General features: G+C 36.1%; 1 protein-coding gene and 1 long non-coding RNA gene across 2 annotated transcripts in view; both read left to right on the forward strand.

The window, feature by feature from the left end:
* The window catches only part of LOC141378996 (CUGBP Elav-like family member 5), a 253,784-nt gene that overhangs the window by 89,994 nt on the left and 142,354 nt on the right, over positions 1–21,436 (forward strand). The window lies entirely within an intron of this gene.
* LOC141379025 (uncharacterized) lies at positions 6,520–19,441 on the forward strand. Its single transcript, XR_012394948.1, has 5 exons — positions 6,520–6,569; positions 7,309–7,450; positions 10,507–10,573; positions 11,430–11,580; positions 18,744–19,441. It is a non-coding gene; the product is annotated as an uncharacterized lncRNA (long non-coding RNA).

Here is a 21,436-nt window from a genome sequence, read left to right on the forward strand (position 1 = left end):
TGTGTGTGTGTGTGTGTGTGTGTGTGTGTACTTGCTTATGTCCAAAATGAGGACTTTCGCCAGAGTACACACCAGTAAAATGAGGACCACCTTGACAAATGAGGACTTTTTCTTGGTCCTCATTTGTCTGACCATATAGCAGTATTCAGCATGCTTCAAAATGGTGTCCTGGCTTAAAATCTCACTTGTCCTCAAAATGCACTTTTACATGATTTGTGTATCTAAGTGTGTATCCCCCCACCCCAAAAGTGTGTATAACACAGCGCCCTCTAGGAGAACTGCAATGACGCAATGATACACACTTTTGGGATCTGGCCAATCAGAAAGATACAAGGAGGATGTCACGCCCCCTATTGATCTGACGAATCAGAGGCGAAGTGCGTAAAAATAAAGATGGCGGCAGCAAGTTACTATGGTTACTTCACAGAATAAAAGAGACAGCATAAATAAAATTGCACTTTAATTAGTATTTAAATGAAAATGACCAAACTGCGTCAAGAAAGCCTTATATTTGGTGTCCTTAAGCACGGTACTTTATTCTAGGTTTGAATCGTACTGTTTCTGCGCAGATCGCGTTGTATCCCCGAGGGAATGGATAACACGGAAGTACAGTATGTAACTTAGGCGGTACAGTAGCAGATCCGAGAAATACTGTGGCATAATAGCGCGAAACGGCCCGCGAGAGCGACACGCAACAGAATCAAACGTTTTCCTGGTTTGTGTGTTCTTTGAACTGTCTGTCTGTCCTACACTGTCAGCGACCGCACCGCGCACCTCCCCCGCCCGCAGCTACGCTCCCTCCGGCTACAAAGAGCTCAGCTGCCCGGGAACGAAAGGAGGAGAGGAGCTCCGAGTGCGACCGGGAGGAAATTAGGCGGAATATAATATATAATTTGATGTATATCCGTGTATAATAAATGGTATCATCACTTGGAAACTTTTTGTATACATGTTTAACTTTTTTCCAGAGTTCTGTTTATCTAAATAACATGTTAATAAGTATTTGTTTAAGTTAAGAAAGCTAAAATGCCAGGTTTAAATCATTTTTCTAAAGAATGAAAAGTGTATTATTTATATTTTCTTTGCACTGAGATTTACATATATTATGAGTGAATACATTTCTTATTGAGTAATTTAATTACATTTTAGATAAAGATAAATATAATCAGTGATGGGAGTATAGTCCAAAATAATCAGTTAACTACCTGTAACGAAATCACAAAGTGAATATATATTTTTTCTAAAACTTAAAAAATGTAAAAAAATAAAATAAAATAAGAAATACTTCAAGCCTGTTCATTTCATTCAAATGTAAACAATGAATTAAGACATTTGCCAGTTCTGTGTATAATATATAGTTAAATCACTTGGAAACTTTTTATATGTTCAACTTTTTCCAGAGTTCTGTTTGTTATCTAAATAACATGTTGATAATAAAGTATTTGTTTAAGTTAGGAAAGCTAAAAGGCCAGGTTTAAATTATATTTAAAGAATAAAAAGTGTTTGATTTATATTTCCTATGCACTGAGATTTATAGAGATTCTGATAGTATTGAGTGAAGTGATTACATTTCTTCTTGAGTAATTTAATTACATTTTAGATATGGTAGAAAAGCAATTTACAGCCTTTTTTAAATGCTCAGACACTAAACGTGAAAACTGACACAGACTCACTGAAACTCTTCACTCTTACCTTATTAACACCAATTCTACAAAACTACAAGTCCATTGCTGTAGTGTATTTGTGGATATTTGTTTGTGTGTTCAGTTACTAGTTTCAAGAAATATTGATAAGTATTCTGGAAGAGCTGTAAATACAACTTTAATGTTGTAGTAATTCATTACTTTTTTTAAATCGTTTACCCAACACTGATAATAATAATGTATTAATACTACATGCATTTGTTATTTTTCAGCCAAATTCTTAATGGAATAAAGCCATGGTCTTTCTGTAATAACTTAAGTTCAGGCAGTTTTAGACACTCTTTACACAAAAGTCTAAACAGATGTGTGCCCACTATAACAGATTTGCACTGTGATGCTCTTGTTACAAAACACCAAACAAAAAGAGTGACAGTTAAAAACAAATAAAACACTTGGAAAGATACGATAGCTGTATGATTGTGTGCCAGTTCTGTATTATTTTTTTCACAGCTGCATGTGCAAAATATGAGCCAGAATAGACACAGGTGTTACAAATTTAGATATGAACAATGGCGACAACCTAAAAAGAGGGAAGGAAAAGAAGGAGGATGAGGAGGATGAAAGAGCCTGATCAGCCTGGTCAGAGGGTAGGCCTCAGACTGAGCTCTGTATGAAGACAGTCAGTCTCTCATTGACAGAAGTTTTAGTTGCCTTGCTTTGCATTCACTGTTTCTATTAAACTTGTGCTTTTTGCATAATGAGAGTGCTGAATACACAGATATTGTGATTTCACCTAGTGGAACATGTTCTTGGATCAACATTTCACATGTGTGAAACTCTTCCTGGAAGGCTACAGGTCACAGTTCAGCTTTACTACAATGAAACACTCCTGATCAAACTAATTGAGTCCTCCAGGCTTGTTTGAAACAGACATTATAATAGATAGCTAGATGCCCCATTAACAAGCCTTGATATCACTTTTATGAACTTGAAAAGTAGAACTTTATTATAACTAATTCATTGTTTGGTACAACAACTATACCGTTTTTCCATGAAGAGTTTTTACTGTGGGACAGCTATTTAGAGCCATTTATACACTATATGCATTACAAAAAACTAAACTCATAACAAAATTAATTATGGGATGTTGATCTCTGCTCTGTCCACTTTTTTGATGTTGAAAATTCAACTCTACAGTTTAACAAAGTGACTTTTATTGACATTTTTAGTATTTGAATGATAAAGTGTATAAGAAATAATTTCTAGAGAAATACGTCTGTAAAATAACAGGAAATGTACTGGCAGCTTATTACAAGCTAGTTTAAATTGGATATACAACACCAACCCAGACAGTAGATCACTTTAAACCAGGGGTGTCCAAACTTGGTTATGGAGGGCCATAATCCTGCTGAATTTAGCTCCAACAGACCTGCCAGGAAGTTGTTTTTTTTGACACCATAAAATTATAATCAGTTAAGAAAATACACTGTTCTTATATTTTATATCAGGCAAAACAGCAGCTCCTCTGTTCAGTTGCCTCTGTTTATAGCGCAGTCATAACCGGATTAACCTCGTTGACTTATCGGAACAACGGACTGAAGCGGACCATGAGGCGTTTAGCTTTCTATTATAATGTCTATGGTTTGAAACCTAAAGGTTTGTTGAAGCAGGCTGGGAACTAAACTGTGCAGGGCTGTGTCTCTCCAGGAACTGAGTTTGACACCCTTGACCTGTTGAACCTGGAACAACATTTCTATTAGTCAATCAGATTGATGAATAAGTTCACATTTTATGTTAAGGTTGATTTACATTGAGGGTTACATGCTTCTACATCATTGTTGTACGACTAATCATGCTCTCTGATATTGAGAATAATTTACAGTTATGGCTAGGTTTATGCCGACAAGAAATTGTCTAACAGCAAGAAGGTCGCTGGTTCGAGTGTCATCTGGGCCAGTTGGCATTTCTGTGTGGAGTTTGCATGTTCTCCCCGTGTCAGCGTAGGTTTCCTCCACAGTCCAAACCCATGCGCTATAGTGGTACTGATCAACTACATTAGCAGTAGTGTATTAGTGTGAGTGAAAATGATGGGCCCACTGTATGAAACATATGCCAGAGTAGTTACAGGTTCATTCTGCTGTGGCGACCCCTGTTAAATCAGTAACTATGCTGAAGGATAGTGAGTGAGTGAATGAGTGAGTGAGTGAGGTTTAGGGGTAGGTATTATGCAGTGGCGTAGCGGATGGGCCCGCTGTATAAAACATGCCAGAGTAGTTAGAGGTTCATTCTGCTGTGGCAACCCCTGATAAATCAGTAACTATGCTGAAGGACAGTGAGTGAGTGAGTAAGTGAGTGAGTGAGTGAGTGAGTGAGGTTTAGGGGTAGGGATTAAGCAGTGGCGTAGCGGATGGGCCCGCTGTATGAAACAAGCCAGAGTAGTTAGCGGTTCATTCCACTGTGGCGACCCCTGATAAATCAGTAACTATGCTGAAGGACAGTGAGTGAGTGAGTGAGTCAGTGAGTGAGTGAGGTTTAGGGGTAGGGATTATGCAGTGGCGTAGCGGATGGGCCTGCTGTAGGAAACATATGTCAGAGTAGTTAGCAGTTCATTCCACTGTGGCGACCCCTGATAAATCAGTAACTATGCTGAAGGATAGTGAGTGAGTGAGTGAGTGAGTGAGTGAGTGAGGTTTAGGGGTAGGGATTATGCAGTGGCGTAGCAAATGGGCCCGCTGTATGAAACATGCCAGAGTAGTTAGCGGTTCATTCCGCCGTGGCGACCCCTGATGAATAAGTAACTATGCTGAAGGATAGTGAGTGAGTGTGTGAGTTAGGTTTAGGGGTAGGGATTAGGCAGTGGCGTAGCGGATGGGCCCGCTGTGTGAAACATATGCCAGAGTAGTTAGAGGTTCATTCTGCTGTGGCGACCCCTGATAAATCAGTAACTATGCTGAAGGACAGTGAGTGAGTGAGTGAGTGAGTGAGTGAGGTTTAGGGGTAGGGATTAAGCAGTGGCGTAGCAAATGGGCCCGCTGTATAAAACATGTCAGAGTAGTTAGTGGTTCATTCCGCTGTGGCGACCCCTGATAAATCAGTAACTATGCTGAAGTGAGTGAGTGAGGTTTAGGGGTAGGGATTAGGCAGTGACGTAGCGGATGGGCCCGCTGTGTGAAACATATGCCAGAGTAGTTAGCGGTTCATTCTGCTGTGGTGACCCCTGATAAATCAGTAACTTATCTGAAGGATAGTGAGTGAGTGAGTGAGTGAGTGAGGTTTAGGGGTAGAGATTAGGCAGTGGCGTAGCAAATGGGCCCGCTGTATAAAACATGTCAGAGTAGTTAGTGGTTTATTCCGCTGTGGCGACCCCTGATAAATCAGTAGCTATGCTGAAGGATAGTGAGTGAGTGAGGTTTAGGGGTAGGGATTAGGCAGTGGTGTAGCGGAAGGGCCAACTGTATGAAACATGTGCCAGAATAGTTAGCGGTTCATTTCGCTGTGGCGACCCCTGATAAATTAGTAACTATGCTGAAGGATAGTGAGTGAGTGAATGAGTGAGGTTTAGGGGTAGGGATTAGGCAGTGGCGTAGCGGATGGGCCCGCTGTAGGAAAAATATGTCATAGTAGTTAGCGGTTCATTCTGCTGTGGCGACCCCTGATAAATTAGTAACTATGCTGAAGGACAGTGAGTGAGTGAGTCAGTGAGTGAGGTTTAGGGGTAGGGATTAGGCAGTGGTGTAGCAGATGGGCCTGCTGTAGGAAACATGCCAGAGTAGTTAGCAGTTCATTCTGCTGTGGCGACCCCTGATAAATCAGTAACTATGCTGAAGGATACTGAGTGAGTGAGTGTGAATGAGTGAGTGAGTGAGTGAGTGAGTGAGTGAGTGAGTGAGTGAGTGAGTGAGTGAGTGAGTTACTAGAGATTGATTTTATCACTGGTGATACTGTGTCAAACCAGTTCTGGAAGCTCAAATTAGTACGATCAGATGTGTTTAGAGGTTAAATTGAGGGTCTGCTGTCCCCTCACTTTTATTTACTTAAAAAACCTATAATAAAAATGTGTATGTGATCTATCAAGCATGTAGTTTGTATATCATTTTTTTACTATATAAGTTGGCAGTTCATTCCGCTGTGGCGACCCCATGAATGAATGAATGAATGAATATATATAGTAAAAAAAAAGAAATACAAACTACATGCTTGATAGATCAGGAATCCCTGTTTTTATATCAGTTGTTTATTATTAATAAATAAATAGATAATAAATAAAGAAATGTATTAATTTGTTTGGAGATTAAATTAAAGTGCATTGTTATCAAAGAAATCGGGTTTTCTAAAAAAAAAGTCAAATGAAAAGAGCATGTTTAATGTGAAACAAATATGTGAAAACTTCAACACGTGGATGCATACATTTAGCAAACTCCAAGTTGAAGTGTGTTACCTGCTGCAGCTCCCCTCCCCCACCCCTCTGTTCGCGTGTATGTGTGTGTGTGTGTCTTGAGCACCCATCCCCCACTGTCAACTCACAGACGCCTCGTGAGAGCTGCCCTGGGGTAGAGACTATGACTATGATGACGACGACAATATAAAATTAGTTTGTTAACGTAATTCTAGTCTACAACACCTATCAGGTTTCCCCTCACTTTTTTTTACTTTAAAAATATATATATATTTTTATTTTATAATTATTTTTTATTATATGTGAACACTTCAACACGTGGATGCATACATTTTGCAAACTCCAAGTTGAACCTGCTGCAGTTTCCCTCCCCCACCCCTCTGTTCGTGTGTATGTGTGTGTGTGTTAAGCACACATCCCTCACAGCGCCTCATTCAACTCATGAACGCGCGGCATTTGCAAACACGTGCTAATGACGCAATCAATTGGAGACGCCTTTTCCCGCGAACTCATCTCTCCAGGGAGAGCAGGTAAATCAATTTATGTATTTAAATGCATAATTACTGCTTACACGACAAAAACATTGCCTTTGTAAGATGTATGTTTAGTGCTTATATTCCTTTGTCGATTATATTTGTTGAAATGTATTTAATAGCAATGTTAGCTGTATACTGTTTAACACACTACATTTCTGTTGATCAAAATAGTGTTTGCGTGTGCTTGTGTGGTTGCCCCAAAAATAAAATCTTTATTTTTTGTTTAATATGGTGATTATTTTAAATTACTTTAAGTAAATAAGCCTTTTAATGATGTTAATTAGCTTTCCCAAACGCACAGAACATTATATATATATATATATATATATATATATATATATATATATATATATATATATATATATATATATATATAACGTCTTTATTATATCAAAGTATATATAATTTTGAGGTGTGTAAAGTTACAAAAACATGAAAATGGTTCATGTGGGTCTAGCCCTGTTTTCAGTCTAAATAACAATGTATTTATAGCTTTGTTTAACGAATATAGGAAAATTAATCTTGGATGTGATTTACATCCTACCTATTCTGTTTTTAATTACATTATGATTTAATTTCTGATTTAAATTTTTAGATAGAAGTACATTACTAGATCTATGTGAAATCATTTGGGTTCAGCAGAACAATAGACAATATATAAAATGTATTATGCTATTATTATTATGTTATTTATTAGCATAATATAATTTATTATATTTATTTTTTCGTAAAGTCTTTATAGGAAACATGCCCTTTGTCTTCATGCTGGGAGTAAGAAAAAACAGAAAGCGTAAAATACCTCAAGAGGATGCAGAACATTACATTTGTTGTAAAAGTGACAAACCTGCAAGTGCAATTCATCAACAATTACAAAGGTAAGTTATACTCACAAACACTCTCTCTCTCTGTCTATATCTCTCTATGCAGTGGTTCAATATAGAATGATAATGAACATGTACAATATTGACATCATGGGAACTCAAAATACATTGAATAATTATTTATTATGTAAACTTTTACAGTTCTTTTTAGTAAAATCCATGTCGTGTTGCAGTGGTATTGTTAACAGTGCAACATTCTAAGAGACTTAATTGTTTTTCAATAATATTTTCAAGTTCATCTGGCCTACTACAGGTTGAAATATTAACTGAAACTGTTACTAAAATTTAAAATATTTATAGGTCAGTTGTACTGTACATTAACTCTGTGCAAGAAGGCTTCAATAGTAAACATTAGTTAATTAAAAGTATTGGTAAAGTTTAATGTTAATCTTAGGTGATGATCATTTCTTAATGCTTATGTATGTGTTAAAATTATAGTAATCTGATTACAATCGTTTTACTAAAGTTAGTCGTTTTACTAAATGGGGATAATAACTAATAATATTCAGTTGTATTATTTTATCCTATATTAGCACAGTAACTGTAATGAATCTGGCTTTTTTTCTCACCGTTGACTTTAATCCATTAATTTTATTTTAAAGTGTTACCTGTTGTACTTTATCATACTTTTGCAATTAAATTGGGTTGAAACATTTATTAACTCTGAACATGTGTATATACAACAAAGCACTACATTAATTATTTTTGCTATTATAATTGTTAAAGTAACCAATGCAAACCATACACACACTTAAATTAGTTTTTAATGTATCTGTAATGTTGTAAAATATTTTACAGATCACCAGACTTTTAATTTTCAGCCAGGCACTCCAATGGCTTCCAATGACATCTTTCCATTTCAAAATTGTCACGTTTAAGATCTGATTTCTTTAAAACTCAGTAATCTTCACTACCTGTTATATTTATGATATGAAGTGGGTTTCAGATCGGACAAGAAGCACTGCATTAAAGTCCATTTCCCCCCGCCATGTCTTTAAAAAATGAGTTTTTTACCCTGTATTTTGGTTGTTGCTAGATCAGATATGGTTGCAGCCGAAAGTTAACGAAAACTATTTATATTATTTCTTAAATTTCACATTTGTTGTATTTTATTAACGTCTATCCCCACCCCAACCCTAAATCCAACTGTTACAGTAACGTAAAAACAGTAGTTGTATTGAGTATTATTTATGCTGCTATTTATTAAAATACCCAATACATTTTATTTTTTAAAGCCTACCTTCACCCCAACCTTAAACCCAACCGTCACAGTACTGTAAAAATATTCATTATTGTTATACATTCATTCATTCATTTTCTTTTCAGCTTAGTCCTTTTATTAATCTGGGGTCGCCACAGCAGAATGAACCGCCAACTATTCCAGCATATGTTTTACACGGCGGATGCCCTTCCAGCTGCAACCCATCACTAAGAAACCCACACACATTCATTCACACTCATACACTTCAGACAATTTTTATCTTAGCCAGTTCACCTGTACCACATGTCTTTGGACTGTGGGGGAAACCGGAGCACCCCGAGGAAACCCACGCGAATACAGGGAGAACGTGCAAACTCCACACAGAAACACCAACTGACCCAGGCTTGAACTAGCGACCTTCTTGTTGTGAGGCGACAGCACTACCTACTGTGCCACTGCGTCGCCTATTATACAGTGTCATAAAAATGCTGCTATATGGATGTGCATAGCACATACCAGCCGGCCACGTATTCGATTTAGACTTTACCCAGTATTTTCAATGGAATTTCTGCGCTAGCCTTTTGCTATACTGACGGCGCTAGTGGTTATACCATCGTTCATCTAATTTTACGCTTAACCAACTAAATGAATGCTTTAGTCTGTTTAACTGAATGTATTGTAATAACATTACAACATTGATGATGTACAAACAACTTTGTGAAATTGAAAATATCCACATTAAGCTATCACCGGAAGTTTATCGTTGGCTTTAAAACTCTAGCTGTGCAGAGAGCCCATTGTGCATAAACAATTTTGTTCCAAATCCCCGTTAATATCTAATCTTTGTGCTAACAAACAATAGCGAACACAGTTGGGCAAGTTACTTCCAAAATGAAATGCATTACAGTATATATATATATATATATATATATATATATATATATATATATATATATATATATATATATATATATATATATATATATATATATATATATATATATTAAAAGTTACTGCCATTTCTTTTTTTGTAATTGGTTACATGACAATATTAATATCTCAGAAATGCATTACACTACTTTTGTATTACTTTTAGGTTACTTTAACCAAAATACCCACAGAAGTACGACTCTAATGAATTAAAGTATTAATTTTCAATAGTATGTCTATGTTTTCAAATACATTTAGCTATAAATTGTAATTATTCAGAGAATTTTTTGTTTGCACAAGGAGTCTGACAACAGCCAGTGCTCCACACAGAGATCTGGTCATTTATTTGACATATTTTCTTTTAAATATATATTCATAGTGCTTCATCTTTTACACATTTATATATATATGACTGTGTAACCTTAATCACTTCTGGGGATGGGGACTTTTTACAGTAAAAGGTAGCAATTTTATTTTATCCAATAAATGCATTGATAATATCCACAGATTTTTAAATAGTCAATCAAATGAACTTAAACTATTAAAATTGCAACAAACATTTGTTTTGGCCCAAACTACAAAAACAAACAAATTTAAAACTAGTTTAAACACACTGGTTTAATCATCTGTACATGTCATTATAACTATATTGTATAAATATTATTTCAAAGACCTACATCATGCTAACAATTAAAAGCTGAATGACATGACATAACAGGCGATTGCCCTCTGAGTGCACCTGAAAAGACATTAATGACACTTCTCATAAAGCTTGAGAAGCATACAGGACAAGTAGAACAATTAGTTCAAATAAAAACACAAAAGTCTGTAGAATTTAATGCAAACTCAAAAAATGCAATTATGAACCAATGATAATTAATTTTCAACAAACTGCAGCTAATGAACGTCTTTTGTTTAGGAGGATGAGTTTTCACCACTGAAGCTTTATTCAGAGGGGATTTTGTTCTTGAGTACAAGTTTGGGTGGTGAGTATGATTAGCCGAAAGGTTATTAAATATGTTTAGATGTGGTTAAATAAATGAGCAAATAAGCAAACATAACACTGCCGTGCCCCTATGCCAGGGATCACCAAACTTGTTCTTGGAGGGCCGGTGTTCTGCTGATTTTAGCTCTAACCCTAATCAAACACACCTGAACAAGCTAAACAAGGTCTTACTAGGTATACTTGAAACACCCAGGCAGGTGTGTTAAGGCAAGTTGGAGCTAAACCCTGCAGGGCACTGGACCTCTAGAAATAAGATTGGTGACCCCTGGCCTATGCTATAGTATCATGATCGGTGATCTCAAAGGTGGATGACATGAAAATTGTGTATCACCCAACAATAATGTCCAAGCACTGCACAACTCTGAACAAGTTCGACCCACGCATGTGCAAGGCAGGCAATTCTGTAATCTATCAGCTTAAATATATCGGCCATATTTTGATATCAGACTGATGACCATAACATAAAAAAAAGCATTTATCGGCTGATATTGATATGGCCGATAATATATTATGCGTCTCAAAATTTAAGTATTTCTGATTCTGATCATTCTGATTACAATCAGTTCCCATATTTGATTGCAATTTCATAAAAAATGTTCCTCACAGACATAAAAAATATTTTACAGGAATTGAGAAGTGAAATGTAAATTAACACTTCTAATCAAATCTGTAGTTTTTAGTGAAATAATTAGCAAGTTTTAAAATAGAATTAATTCTCGATACTATTGTTAACACCTCTTTGAAGATGGTCACAGAAAAAAAATAGTACATCTTAAATGTATAAACTTTAAAAATTGTTTGTATTTTATGCTTAGTGATTGTTTTATGTTTTACAGCATGGATGCATCGAAAGAAGATGGGTCTTAAGGGAGACTTGTAAATGATGACCACAAAGCTCCTAACTGCAAAATGAAAATCATATCTTTGCTGTGTGCAACATACTTCCAGGAGAAGATATAACCTACAATTATGGAGATTCTGGTTATGGTGAGTAGGGGTCAGTAGTATGAGTCTACAGAAATCAGTAGGTTCACTTACCAATTGTCTATATTATGAAACATAAAATTCAACCATAATTATACGGATGCTTTATTCTGTAATATTGACAGTCAAAATAGCAATACTGACTGACATGTATAAGTAGAAAGTCTGGTCAGAAGGAATATACAGGGTTTCCGCGGGGTCTTAAAAATTCTAAAATTAAAAAAATCGAAATTTAAGGCCTTCAAAAGTCCTAAATTCACTGTTCTAAGTCTAAAATATTTTTGCACAGGTCTTATTTTTGCGATGTCCATGTAACGCTACATCTAAAACTCATTTAAATTCTTTTTTTGTTGTTGTTGCTAGGTTTTCAGGGTGTTGTAGTTCTTTATTTCACTAGTCCAATTGTAATTTGCGTTATTACAACTACAAATAAGACCGACATGCCCTATACCGACAATTGCCAATCAGCTTTCTGTTATTGAACTCAGTGCGCGCGGTAAATGTGATGTCATCACTGTGTTTATGGAGGTCTGCCAGCCGCGACATGATTTTGGCTGGCAGAGCTCACAAAATGTTTTTTCAGTTCGTGCGGTTCAAATTTGATTTGAATTGAATATGAAACACTTTGAAGAGATTTTGTCTGAAACAGGTATGACTGTACACATATAGGGCTGGACAATAATTCGATATCAATATATATCGCGATAGATTTTTTTCAATAACAGTGATGATTTTTAAACCCATTTCCGGTATTTCGATATACATTTGCATACATCTGTTTTATTATAGATAAGATCTTATACCTTGTATCATTTGTCACTGAATGACTTTTCAAGCTCAGAATGAGCGTGATGTCACTTGCGTGATGACGTACATCACAGACACGCTGCCACTGGCAGCGCTCAGAAGTTAGTTAAGCTGCTCCGTCGCAGAATGCTACAAAATGCTACAAAATGTGTGCCCTGAATACTGATGTGAATGAACAAGCTTCCACAACTAAGAATGCAGACAAATTAGTTGATGAGAGAGGAAAGACGAATGCAGTGGTGTGGAAGTGATTCAGCTTTTTAAGTTTCGATAAACGTATAGTTTCGGTGCTCTGCAAAATGTGCGGTAGAGTGGTGCCGAGTCTGCCGACTAACAGCGGAAACACATCAAATCTGTTCCACCCGATAGAACATACTGAGAGTCAGAAGCAATGACAGAAGATGAGGCATCATTTAAGTTTAAGTCAACCTGTCGCCTCACCATCCACCTTCCCGACACAGATGGCTATGAGGCACCGTGTAGGATCTAAATAAAACTTTGCTTATCAACACGAGCATATAAATTACTCGCATATAAACCTATACTATGTTCAAAACATGTATGAAACTTGCGCATATATAAACTTGATGCATGCCCATTGATACACCCATTGATACACCCATTAGGGCTGGACAATGATTCGATATCAATATATATCGCTATAGAATTGTTTTCAGTAACGTGATATGAGTTTTAAACTCATTTCCGGTATTTCGATATAAATTTGCATATATATATATATATATATATATATATATATATATATATATATATATATATATATAAAATAATTATATTTTTAAGATCTTATAGATTGCATTAGGGATGTAACGGTATCAGAATTTCACGGTACGGTAATACCTCGGTATGAATGTCACGGTACGGTATTTATTGAATCATTTACAGGAAAAACAAAACTTATGAAAATACTCCAAAAAAGTGCCAAAAGTGTCAATGACATACAAATTAGCCATCTATCTGTAAGCTTTGAAACAGGAACTTCAATTTTAATAACAAAAAAATATTAAACCATGTAAAAAAATAAAGTTTCAATTTAGTATTGTTAAAAACTCATCACATTCAACATTTAATCACTCACTCACTTAGATAGAGATGGGTTTTAAGGAAAATTATCTTATAACTATAATCTGGTAAAAGCTGGTATCTCTGGGTATTTACAATGTCCCCTGCAACAGAAAAAACCCCTCTCATTTAGGACTGAGGTTTCTGGGACAGAGATATGACTTGGCCCAGGTTGACAGCAGTGGGTAACGTTGTGCATTGTCTTTCCCCCACTTGAGAGGACAAGCCATGAGTGAGATAGAGGTCTCTTTGCGGTACAAGTCAATGTCTGCATCAATCTGAACAGTGTGCTGTGTTTCTGCAGTCCCCATACTATTAGTCGTATTCCCCAACTTGCAGGCACGTGCACACATAGGGCTCAACCTGTGCAGTGCACATGCCCTTTTTAGTCTTGGATAGAAAGTGCCCTTCCAAAATGATCAAAAGTGCCCCCGCGACGCGACACACCCTCCGTGCCGCTCTTCAGTAGGCGCGCGACAACACCGCTCTTGAGTATGCGCGCTCAACCCCCCCTCCCCGCTTTACAGTACGCGCGCGACAACACAGCTGATCAGAACACGCGCGACAACACCGCTATTCAGTACGCGCGCGGCGACAACACCGCTATTCAGTACGCGCGCGACGACAACACCCGCTTTATGTTCGATCATTTCCAGGTCTTTTTCATCCTCGCTTCTAGCAGCACACTTCATTTCCGCATTACTGGATCTGTAGCTACAACAGACCGCAAAGAATGTTGGCAACCCCAGGGCTGATGGGAATTGTAGTTTCCACTACCTCCCGTTTGCTTCATTCGCCTGAGCAAATTTTCTCAGAAGACCTATAGTTTTATCGAGTCATGCGACTACGCTAATATCGGAAAAAATTTATATTGCGGTATGACGGTATTTACAATACCGTTACATCCCTAGATTGCATCATTTGTCACTGAGTGACGGTCAGTGCTCAGCCATCAGAAAGAGCATGATGTACGTCATCACGCATGTGACATCACAGACACGCTGCCATCGCTTAGCACAGCAGTTGGTTAGCTACGTCGCAGAAAGTTTGCCCTGAAGTGTGCCCTGAATACAGATGTGAATGAACAAGCTATATATATATATATATATATATATATATATATATATATATATATATATATATATATATATATATATATATTTGCACAGGGCTTGACATTAACTTTTTTGATCACCAGCCACTGTGGCTAGTAGATTTCCAACTTTACTAGCCACTCTGCATTTTCACTATCCACAATTTTGTTGTTGGAAAAATATATTTTATATGCATAAGTTTGACGTTGACATGCTAAAATTACTTGATTTAAATTTTGTGTTATGTCCACGTGTTCTCAATCATTTCACTTTTTGTGTGTCGAGTATGAGCTTGCTCAATGAGCATGAGCAAAGGAGTCATGGTTTCATAGTGTTTGCACGACTAGCATGACTTTTTTTAGAGCTCAAAATTAACGGTTTACCAAATTTATCTCTATAACCATACAAAACAATAATTATTTCTTAGACACAAATGTTTAATGTGTCAAAACAAGCAAAATATAGCTGTATACTATACTTTTTATTTAACAAAACATTTCTTAAAAAAGAAAGAAAAGCAATTGACTTTTAAAAAAATAACTATTGTCATGTATCAAAAATATTTACAGTAATCTGTCGTGGCTAATGATCATCCTCTCATTTGGTATTCACTTGCTTTCTTCTGCTCACGTGATCACAATTATTTTACTTCTCGATTCTAAGATCACATTTGCACGCATATTGGGTCATCCTTATATTGTCGAACCCTGCTTTTAGGAAAACTACAAAATTGAAAAAAAATTATTTTCAACCAGGCAAAGTGGCTTGTGGGAGTGACTGTCTAACACGACAAAGCTGAAATCTACCTGAATTTGGCGTGTTGCCGGGTGTTAATGTAAAGCCCTGTGTGTGTGTGTGTGTGTGTGTGTGTATATATATATATATATTAGGGATGTAACGGTATTGTAAATACCGTCATACCGCAATATTAATTTTTTTCGATATTACCGAAGTCGCATGACTCGGTAAAACTATAGGTCTTCTGAGAAAATTTGCTCAGGCGAATGAAGCGAACGGGAGGTAGCGAAAACTACAATTCCCATCATCCCTTGCGGTCTGTTGTCGCTACAGATCCAGTAATGCGGAAATGGAGTGTGCTGCTAGAAGCGGGGATCAAAAAGAGCTGGAAAACTCTAAGGCCCCGTTTATACTAGTGCGTTTTAGTTTTAAAACGGCGTTGTAGAATGAAAACGATCCGCGTCCACACTCGCGTTTTACCCAGCGTTTCTGAACTGCTCTCCGTCCACACCAAAACGCTGAAAACGCACATCACGTGACCACAGACACTCTCGGTCAAGCGCTCCAGCATTCTACCCAGATGAGAGCTCTGCTTGTCGGACTGCTCATCACGCATCTCCCGCTGGATCTAATCTCACTATATTTGCTAAACGTGATATTTCTTTCATGTTGTTGTCTTTATCTAACGACATAGGCCAATTCCCTGACTTTGATCATTGGAATCTATTAAGTTACTTGTTCACGGGTAACATGTTTTGGTTAAGCGCAAAGATAAGTTAATGATTAATCCAGGTACATTGACTGATCGCTTGCCTTTATTTCCTACAATGTATAAACTTATTGTATGTTATACTTTTATAATTGTCGATTATTAAAACAGATATTCAGCAAAAGAGAGGGTGCGTTTGGTATTTTCACTGAAATTGAAAGGAGGTAGTTGTTATAGGCTCCGTTTTGTTATAAATATCCACACAGTGAAGATGACGCTCATATATGCAGCACGACGCCTCAACATTTCTGCTGTCTGTTAAGTTTTCTAATATTAAAAAGGAAATATGCAGTTCCTTAAATCATGTTTACATTTTATTGTTGAGAAAGTGAAACGTAGCCAAGGTGATGTGAATGAAGTTATAAAGTACACTGTTCCCTTTGAAGATTTACGCGTGTCCTCGGTATGTTTTCCATATCAAACTGAGAAGGGGGAGACTGCAGCCTTGATCAAACTTGCGAAGTCTTAACTTACAAGAAGATGATGCGAGACTGAACTGTGTGTGGGCTACTTAATATTGAGGAAAAGCCCCAATCAGATATGCGAACGTTTGCAGCCCCGCCTCCGTTTTCAGATGTCTCCGTCTTTCCCCATCCACACTGAGACGGAGCAGCAGCGTTTTAGAATGAAAACGGCATCTCCAGCGTTTTCGAAACGCTCCGTTTTCGGCGCTCGAGAAATAAGTCATATAAGTCATATCTCTCTTGTCCCAGAAACCTCAGTCCCAAATGAGAGGGTTTTTTTCTGTTGCAGGGGACATTGTAAATGCCCAGAGATACCAGCTTTTACCAGATTATATTTATATGATAATTTTCCTTAAAACCCATCTCTAAGTAAGTGAGTGAGTGATTAAATGTTGAATGTGATGAGTTTTCAACAATACTAAATTAAAAACTTTATTTTTTTTACATGGTTTAATATTTTTTTTGTTATTAAAATTGAAGTTCCTGTTTCAAAGTTTACAGATAGATGGCTAATTTGTATGTCATTGACACTTTTGGCACTTTTTTGAAGTATTTTCATAAGTTTTGTTTTTTCCTGTAAATGATTCAATAAATACCGTACCGTGACATTGATACCGAGGTATTACCGTACCGTGAAATTCTGATACCGTTACATCCCTAATATATATATATATATATGTCTGTTTGTAAAGGCTAAATACAAAAAAGAGAGTGAACATTTGAAAAAGTTAACAAGTAAAATTTTTTTAAACCTTTTTATTAAAAGAAAAGTTATAAGAGCCTGGAGGTATTATAGACTTTGCAAATTCAGTTTGCAGATATTTGTAGGTACAGACATCTATTGTGTGCATTCTTGGCAGTTTTTTTATGTCTTTTTAATATTGTCCATATCGATATCGGAATTATATCATATCGACCGAAATTAAGAAGTATATCGTGATATAAATTTTTGTCATATCATCCAGCCCTATACACACATCTTCTTTATGATCAGTCCATGCGTGATCATAGGGAGAAGTAGAACCAGATGACCAATACTTTTTGGCTAGAAATTGCAACAGCAGTGGGAAAGGACGACAGTTTTTGTAAAAGTTTGGAAAAACCTGAGGGATAAGTTTGTTTAAAAAAAGAGTCCATGCAAAAGTGTAGACCCAGTTGGTTTTAATATTACAGAATGTTTTTCCATCATGCATAGGTTTTACACTAATGTATAGACCTATATTACAATTTCGAATTTAAAACAATTTACAAGTTACAAACTAAAATTAAGTAACAAAATTTTGCCTAATTACCCTAACCTGCCAAGTTCACCTAATTAACCTAATTAGGCTTTTAAATGTCACTTTAAGGTGTATAGAAGTGTCTTCAAAAATATCTAGTCAAATATTATTTACTGTCATCATGGCAAACAGAAAATAAATCTGTTATTAGAGATGAGTTATTAAAACTATTATGTTTGAAATGTGTTGAAAAAAAATCTGCTCTCCATTAAACGGGAATTGGGGAAAAATAAACAGGGGGGCTAATAATTCTGACTTCAACTGGAAAGGAATGTGTGAATATATGTATCAGTTTACAGTATATTGATGCCCAATTTCTAGGCTTTATTGGTAATAACTAAACTAGCCAGAAAGTGATGTGTGAATTGTTGAGTGGGCAAAATAAAAAATAAAAAACCTCAATATTTTTAGTGAGTGTACTTGTTTTCTGTTTTTATTTCTGCCTTAATAAAAAATATAATTGTAGAGCAACCCAAGATCTGTTGCCATTAATATTTAACTTTAATGGGTAGAACTGTCTGAGATATGAAGAAAAGCATGTGATGCATCATTTAGATAAAAAATGTATTTAAAAAATCTTGAATGGTTATAAAAATCTTTATAATTAATTATAAAATAATTAAAAACGATTATCCTGAATGATATTAATGATATGACCTAGTTCCAGAAGCTTTTTACTTCTCTGTTTATTTGTCAGATTTTACTGTCTGTTTCTTCTTCTTCTGATCTCTTTATGTGTATGCGTGTTTTTGATATTGCGATATAGGTCCTAAATTTAATACTTAATGGTCTTAAAAAGGTCTTAATAAGTCTTAAATTTGACATTATGATATCTGCAGAAACCCTGAATATAGAAAAAGAAGAATATACTTGTTCTGTCTTGACAAATATTTCTGATTTCGATATTCTCTGTTTTTTTTCTGACATCCAGTCCCATAATGTTCCGTCTCCTCACCTGCTTTGGACAACGTGAAGATGAGTGATCCTCACAAACAAACTGAGCCACAACAGTCAGACAAAGCAAGAAGATCAGGGAATAAGACGGTAACCCTTTCATTCAGGCACCAGGTAGCCTATCTAGTGATATTTGCTGCTAAGTGAACAGGGCAGAGTAACCAGAACAAGGTAAGACAGACCCTTTGGCAGGTTTATTTAAAATGTAATCTTGTTCTAACTATATAACATCATACAATTGTGTCTTAAAGCAATTTATTTAAAGATGAAAGGATAGCTCAATTATGTATTTTCACATGCCAGATATTCTGGAGTTAATTCATACAGTATGACCAATAGTACACATACAGATTTTACTATAAAAGATTGGTTAATTACTGGCAAGTGATAGTTGGACTGCATAGTTAATCGTAAAAAGATGGCGATCTCGATTCGAACCCCTGAACGTCGATGCGTGAACGACATTTAAATGACCATATTGCAGTTTGGAGTTATGTTTACTACAAGATAGGGTTGTGCCGATTGACACTAGTGTTGTGTATCGATGATAGGGAGAGATATCACAGAGAGCTGAGGCCTGAATATTTTAAAGATGATGTTTGGTTCGTTTCACATTTATGTAGACCTATTACATGTGTTAAATTCATTTTTAAATAAAAGACTTATTATTAATATTATCTTGTTGTTGATGTTATTCTTATCAGAATTAATAATCAATTAACTGTAATTTGTCCAGCTTTAGCTGTGTCCGTCAGTATTGCCTAACCGAGACTTTCAGACTGCAGCAGCAATCATTTAAATTGAAAATTGCCTGCTCAAAGGAAAAAAAATACAATGATTTTAAAATTGCAAGGCGAGTATTACCTATATTCACAATTTTTACCAAAATCAGCATGTCAAAAAGAATTTATTTCCCATTCTTTGCATATCAAGTTAATATGCAACTTCACTGTTACTTAAAAATAATAGGCTAAATAACAAAACAGGATTTAATTAACAAACAAGTTATAGGTGCAGTAGGTGATCTGCCAAAATACTAACCGGTTGGCATAATATCTTTGAAACACAGTCCCTTCCCTGCCATCCAAAGCCACGCCTCCTAAAACACGAATGCTCATCGTAAAGATGGCAGTGGACAACCCACTAGATCATGTCATTCACCATTTATAAATGTAGCTAGTGTTTGGCCGGTGGTGTGCAGGAATTACACTTATTACTAAACCATATTTGCATGCTATTTCACATGAATATTCAGAGTAGTGGTGAACAATATAAAGAGCGCATCACAGGCTGTCATTGTTCAGAAATGACCCAATATAAATACAAAAGCATCTTCAGCTCAGTAAAGTAGGCTAGGCCGAATAGCTCTATTTACTGATGTTTTGTTGTTAAACTAAATATAAATCTACTTTATCAATGCTGTAAAAGGACCTTATGAAACTGAAAATAGTCGCATCAATCTTTCACGGGGAGATTTCAGTGGCTGAACAACACTTCTGTGCAAATAACCCATTCCTAACAACACAATCTACATCAGCTCTGTGTGACTAAAAGAGTTTAACACAGAACATGACCTGCCTAACAGAAATACTTCAGTCATGGTATTATTCTTCTTCCAGCGTGCAAAACTCACTCCAATATTGATTCAGGAGTTTAACAGGTTTTTATTCAGCATTTGATTCGCAACTGTGACTGCTCGTCTGCACATAAACACGCGGCGCACATGCACGCATCCACATGCAAATGGTGAATCTGCATGAAGAGATGCCCAGTGGTTCAAATCTACATTTGCTGACAGTTTGAACTACTTATAAGAATTATGGGAATTGTCAGCCCGACAATATTTAATTGGATGAACATGTTTTAGTTTTATGCCTTACCCAGAATATAAAAATACATATAAACACATTTAGATCATTTTCTTTAATCTTTACTTTTGGACTGTGAAGAGACTTTCGACCAGCACAACAACACATGATTCTGAAGATGATCACCTACTGCAGCTTTAAATAGACTTAAAAAAATAAAATAAAACCAAAAATGAAAACTTTAGAACTGAAAGTGGCTCAGATGTTCTGGAATAAATGGTGTTGCAGTAATGCACAATTGTTGGTCACCTGAGACTCCTTTTATAGCAGCACTCTCACAAGATTATCTCTTGCTTTCACAAAAAGTTTTTTATCTTTTATTTATATTTGTTACTAATAGCCTATTTTAGTTTTGCCTACGGGTAAAGGAAGCCTATGGACTTTTTAAATTTGTTTTTAGTGCATATATTTACTGATTTGTCAAATACCCAGAATATACAGGGTGTCCGCAGGGGTTGTGAAAGGTAGTAAATGAAATTAGTCAAAATTAAGGGCATTAAAAAGTATTAAAAAGTAGTTAATGTCATCTGACGAGGTATTACATTTTCGAGCTCAAGATAAATTTTTAGATTTTTAGATACATTTTCAGTTTGTGTTGAGTACAGGCCTTTATTCTAAAATTTGCGTGGATTTATTTAAATGTTGAGAGTAGGACCGGAGCGATATCGTGAGGTGGTATGGTAACTTGGCAACAAAGCCGCAACGTCAACACACCAGGGCTCGAAATTGTGACTATTCTGGTTGCATATGCGCCCAAAAATTAAGCTATGCAACCTCATAATATATTTGGGAGCATGTGTGC

The sequence above is a fragment of the Danio rerio genome, chromosome 2 (genome assembly GCF_049306965.1).
Source record: "Danio rerio strain Tuebingen ecotype United States chromosome 2, GRCz12tu, whole genome shotgun sequence".
Taxonomy (NCBI): domain Eukaryota; kingdom Metazoa; phylum Chordata; class Actinopteri; order Cypriniformes; family Danionidae; genus Danio; species Danio rerio.